Source organism: Cibotium barometz, chromosome 45, assembly GCF_041138505.1.
Source record: "Cibotium barometz isolate CiBa-2024 chromosome 45, ASM4113850v1, whole genome shotgun sequence".
Classification (NCBI taxonomy): domain Eukaryota; kingdom Viridiplantae; phylum Streptophyta; class Polypodiopsida; order Cyatheales; family Cibotiaceae; genus Cibotium; species Cibotium barometz.
Window position 1 is genome coordinate 6,330,874 of NC_141090.1, and position 5,852 is coordinate 6,336,725.

Below are 5,852 nucleotides of genomic sequence, written 5' to 3' on the forward strand. Positions count from 1 at the left end.
GTGGTCTTGGATTCGATCCTCGTTGATTATGGTGGATGTGCGCCCTAGTACAAATTGTTGATGGTGTTGTCCCAGTGGTCTTGGATTCGATCCTCAAGTGGTCCTGGATTCGATCCTCGTTGATTATGGCACCCTAGTATACACAAGCCTAATGTAAATATCAAAATTTTCAAGTTTAAGAACCTTTCATTGAAAAAATGTTTTCTATGGAACAGTGAACGGAAGTAGTCTGCATTGACTTAGATTAAGTAATAGGGCAAAGTCCGGTGAATAACAGCTGTCCTGGATGTAGTTACTACAAATAAAAGGGACCCAAATTCCGAAGCACAACACAGACGCGTATTTCCGTCAGACAGCATGTTACCGACTAGACTAGATGCAGACGACGGAAATTGTAAACGGACGGAATTGAGAGCCGGTTTAGAACTAGACTGAGTGCCGATTCAGAACGGAACTGCATAGCTAGACTTCGACACAATCCGGTATCACCACCGGATAATTGAGCATGCAATCTCGCCATGGATTGTCAGGGGAGCAGCTCGAGTTCGACAGAGACTGCCACACAGCACTGAAGCACTTGAAGCCGCTTCCCAGTCCGACCTGCCACACCTTGTCGCCATTCTTCACCCTCTGCATCGCCTCCAGATACGCCAGCTCGTACCAGACAGATGTCGACGACGTATTGCCGAACCTGTGCAGCGTCATTTTGGAGGCTTCCGTCATCTCTGCCGACAGCCTCAGGTTCTTCTCCAGCTCCTGAATGACGGCCTTTCCGCCGGCGTGGATGCAGAAGTGCCGGAACGCCAGCTTGAAATCCGGCGTGTAGGGTTTCCACTGCGCGTGAAAGACTTTCCTGGCCATGAAAATGAAGGCATATCGGAGCATCTCAGACACAGGTAGCACGTGCTGGGCGAGCGAAGTCATGTTCTTTGTGAGCGCCTCTCCCGCGACGAACATGAGCTCCTTGGAGAGAGCAACGCCGATTTTGCCGGAATCGTCCTCACCGTGCGTTATGCAGTGGAAAGATCTGTCGTCCGCGGCGGTGTTGGTGCGCACAGTGTGCAGGAGCCTGTACTTAGCCCGCTTTCTGTCGGAGCTTCTATTAGAGAGCAAGACAGCGGCGCCGCCTGTGCGGAAGAGGCAGTTGGCGATTAGCATAGACCTCCTGCTGCCTAGGTATTCTCTGCCGGACATATTTTCGGAGCTGACGACGAGGGCGTAGGTGTTCTTGTGGACTTTAAGGAGGTGTCGCGCCATGTCGACGGAGAGGAGGGAGGCAGCGCAGCCCATGCCGGAGAGGTTGAAGGTTTTGATGTTGGAGCGCATTTTGTACTTGTTGACGAGCATGGCGGAGAGGGAGGGGGAGGGATAGAAGAGGCAGCAGTTGAGGACGAGGATGCCAATGTCGGAAGGATTGACAGAAGTTTTGCGGAAGAGTTCGTCGAGAAGGGTGAAGAAGACGGACTGGGACTCGGCCCTAGAGTAGGCCATGCCCTTCCGGCAGGGCAAGAAGTGGTAGGACGGCGGCAACGCCGTCTGCTCGCCCAGACCAGAGTGCTGCAAGATCTTCTGTTGAAACTCCCGGTTGCGCTCCTCCAAGCCGTTGATGGTAGAGTGCTCCAGGAAGGCCGCGAAGGAGATTCTCCACATGTCAGGCGGGCGGAAGCAGGCGTAATCGACCAGGTAAACATTATTCTTCCGCCTGATAAACAGCAGCGACCAAGCTATGGCCGTGCACAGCAACAAAGCACCGGCAGCGTTCGACGCCGCGTTGCTGTGGAGCTCAGGAGGTAAATACTGTGAGAGAAGCTCTTCGACGGTGCTCCAGTCCATAACTTTCAAAGCTATGGCTGCAAGCAAGCCAAGGATGAGAAGTGTGTGCGTACTGGCAGAAGCCATAGCCCCAAGGACAGAGGGAGAGAAAGGGCGGGGGAGAAAGGGAAGAACCAGCCACCAATGGTGCAAGAGAGGGGACTGGAGACGAAGCGGTGGTGAGGGAGTGCATTACGTAACACACGGGCTTGTTAAGAGGGCCTCAACAACCCACCGTGGTTGGTCCACCTGCCTTTTTAATACATCTCATTTAACTTCCATGATTTGATGTCAAAAATTTGAACACCCCCTTCAAACCTAAGGCCTCTTCGAAAATACTATTTTTAAAAAAATACACAATCATATATATTTTGAAGATCAACCTAATTTATGGCCTTCAAATTGAAAATTAGGATACCCCTCAAATTAAAATTAGGGTAAGCCTTCAAATTTCAGCCCTGCTCACATGTGAGGTAAAAATTACTGCCCCTACATCTTCATCATGGGGATGTAGGCCACATTCTCGGTGAGGATGGGGTGGATCAAGAAGGTGATGCCTTGACTTTCTTGTTTTTTTGTTGGCTTTATAATCGTTCTAATTCACATTAGAGCCATCCCTTTCTTGCTTGAACATGATGTAAGTATCATTGAAATGCTTAAATAAGTCCAAAATAGTGCCTAATTCTCTAATTTTTGAAGTTACATATGTTTTACCCAAGCATTTTAAATCCTTCTAATTCAAATTGGAACCATCCCTTTGTTGCTTGAACATGCATGTAAGTATCAGTGAAATTTTTAAGTGTATGGGTGCCTTATTGTCTAATTTTTGAAGTTATATATGTTTTACCTAGGCATTTTAAAGACAAATGCCTAGGTTTACCTAGGCATTTTAAAGACAAATGCTTTAAAATGTAGTTGTAAACATGATTGGTTCCCTCGAAACTTATAAATGATTATAACATCCTATAGAGGATATGTGAAAAACTTGGTTAAAATTTATGCTTTTTTCTAAGTAGAAAAAATCTTCAATGAAAATATTTATCTTTGTTGTCAAACTTAGTTTAAAAAAAGTTTTCAAAGCTATAATTCTAAGGTCACTTTGAGTTTAGGGCTTAATATAAACCGAATTATTCTCTATAGATGGATTGTGAAATCTAAGACCTCAAAAATTTTAAAAATTAATGGCATTGGCTAATTCGAACCTTATATCTTTAGGCATCCCCAAAGCAACCTCAAAACTCTGTTAGTACCTTCAAATTGTTCTTAAGTTTCAAACCCTAAAGGTGTAAACTATGCTCCTAAACAAATTCAAGTTTATTCCAGCATGCTTTGACAAGGTAAAAATGCATGTTACAATACCAATGTGTCAAAAAAAATTCACAAATTCTATCAGTTATTGACATGACATATAAAGGATACTTTTATGCCATGTTACCATGTTATGTCAACATGATAACATAAGAGTAACATGTTACTCTCAACAACAAGAACCAACTAGATCATGTGTCTAGTGTGGACTCCAATAGTCAAAATGGACTAAGTCAATACTTAAAATCCATGTGGGACAAAGAAGTGAAGCAAGTCATGTTAAGATAGTTAAAGTCATATTGACATAGGTAGTACTTAAAAGTCATATCGACATAGGTATTACTTAAAATTCATGTGGGATAAAGAAGTGAAGCAAGTCATGTTGAGATACTTAAGTCATGTGGATTTTAAGTTCCATATGGGACAAAGAAGTGAAGAAGGTCATGTTGAGATATCAAGCTCAACTAATGTGTAACATGCCAAGATGATACCTTTAAAGTTATGCTACTGGTATGATTGGTGAGATTATGGTTGGTATGCCACAAATGGTTTACAGATTGTATGATATCCACTTTGGATAGTAGTTTTATGGCATAGTTATTTTGCCAGCTCATTTAATCAGGTTCACACTATGGACCTTATATGTTTTAGTAAACTACTTTCTCTTATAGTATATACCCATATCTTTATGTTATGGTTGTAGAGAAGCAAGAAGAAAGCAGAAAATTCAACCATCCATCTGTCTCTTATGTGGCTGTCTACTCTTGTATGTGCATGTGAAGAAGTTCGCTTACAAGGAGCTTAAGCTCACCCTCTTCCCCCCATTTTTCTCATGTAGCACAGTGCCAGTTTGTGTAACCACCTCAAGATACAAGTAAAGAAAGAAGTACACAAGTAAGAGTAACTTCATGTCTTTCTATTTGATTCAAAAGCAAATCTCTACAAGTGGTTGTTTGCTAGTCAAGGATATATAGAAGCAGTAGACACAGCAGGAGGGGGCACTGTTATATCTTGGGGATCCCTCTTCATTAGAGCAAAAGCATAAATGATTGGTCATATAAATGATGTAGCCACACCTAAAGATGTGTGGGATACCTTGGTTAAGTTGTATAACATGAGTGCCAAGGCTAGGAAGATGTAATGAAAGCAAGAGATGCATAATGTGTAAAGGAATAAGTATCAAAAGATTAAAGGACTTGTAGATGCCCTTGCCTCTATTGGTGTATTAGGTGATAACGAACAACTTGGTTTTCATCACTTTGAATGGGCTTCAAAAAGCTATGATTAATTTTGGACATCATTTGTGATGCACCTTTTGTGATGCAACATATGCTTAGTTCCACAATTGCAGATGCAACATATGCTTAGTTCCATGATTGCAGATACACTGAATTCAGGAGAAGTATGGTATGTTAATTTATGTGCTGCTAAACACATGAACAACCATGGTGAGTAGTTCAAAGAATAAAGGGATTTGAAAAAAAAATAAGTTATGTAGAAACAAGTGATGATACAACGCACCCTATTAAGAATATTGTTTGGGAAAGTCCCTTTGTCTATGCAAGGTGGAGAAATGGACTATATGATGTATCTTGCTAATGTGCTTCATGTGTTGAACATAACAAAGAACTTGGTTTCTAATGGGCATATGATTGAGCAGGGTCTACAAGTGAGGTTTAGCCCTCATGGATGTTATGTGAAAGATTTCAGTAACACCTGGTTGCAAAGGAAAACAAAGTTTGACTAAATGTTTACATTGGATGTAAGCATGCATAAAGTGAAGGTTGCAATGTTTGCACATGGTTGAGCAAGGTCTACAAGTGAGGTTTAGCCCTCATGGATGTTATGTGAAAGATTTCAGTAACACTTGGTTGCAAAGGAAAACAGAGTTTGCCTAAATGTTTACATTGGATGTAAGCATGCATAAAGTGAAGGTTGCAATGTTTGCACATGGTATAGCCTTGATTATTACAGACATTGATATATTCGGCTAAAGAATATGCAAGCCCAAAAGTACTGTTAATATAGGTTTACCAAAGTTCAAAGTGGATGGAATGCAGTGAAGCATCCCAATTGGGCAAGCAAGCATACATTTCTATATATAATAAGCATGTAAGTCAAAGCCCTTTTGGATGGGGTGTATTTTGATGTTTGGGGAACAATAAAGATGGCATAAATTAGAGATGCCATTATTATGTATCTTTCATTGATGAGATGACCCCACTAGGAAAGTGCGGGTGTGTTTCATCAAAAGAGAAAAGTGACGTGTTTGCTCACTTTTAGAGCTTCAAAGCTACGGTGGTAGAGAAAGACAAAGGTATCCATATAAACTGACTAAGGTCAGATGGGGGAGAATATTTATTTCAGAAATTCAGTAACTATTTGAGAGAGCATGGGAAAAGGGGTGTGCAGGTACACCCCACAACAAAATGGGGTTGCATCAAAAAGAAAAAATGAGCATATTGTTGAAGTTGCTCATGCATTGATAAAAGTGAGAAATTGAAGAGCTAGTGGAACAGTTGTAGGAAATTTTAACAATTGGGTGTGAAATTAATAAAAAGTTGAATTTGTGCAAAATGGCGTTTCAAAAATTTGGGTTGAAAGCATGAAATTGGGATTGAAGTAGAGAACACTATTGTCTCCAAATATAGGTGCTCCTACTATGTATGTGTGCATAGTAGGTAGTTTGATTTACATGAGTATCATCAGGCTAGATTTCAGCTATTCATTTG

General features: G+C 41.5%; 1 pseudogene across 1 annotated transcript; it reads right to left on the reverse strand.

The window, feature by feature from the left end:
* Positions 1-215: 215 nt before the first annotated feature.
* Positions 216-2,041, reverse strand: LOC147612359 (3-ketoacyl-CoA synthase 5 pseudogene; annotated as a pseudogene). The gene has a single exon (XR_015263451.1). The product of XR_015263451.1 is annotated as a 3-ketoacyl-CoA synthase 5 pseudogene (transcript).
* Between the last annotated feature and the right edge of the window lie 3,811 nt (positions 2,042-5,852).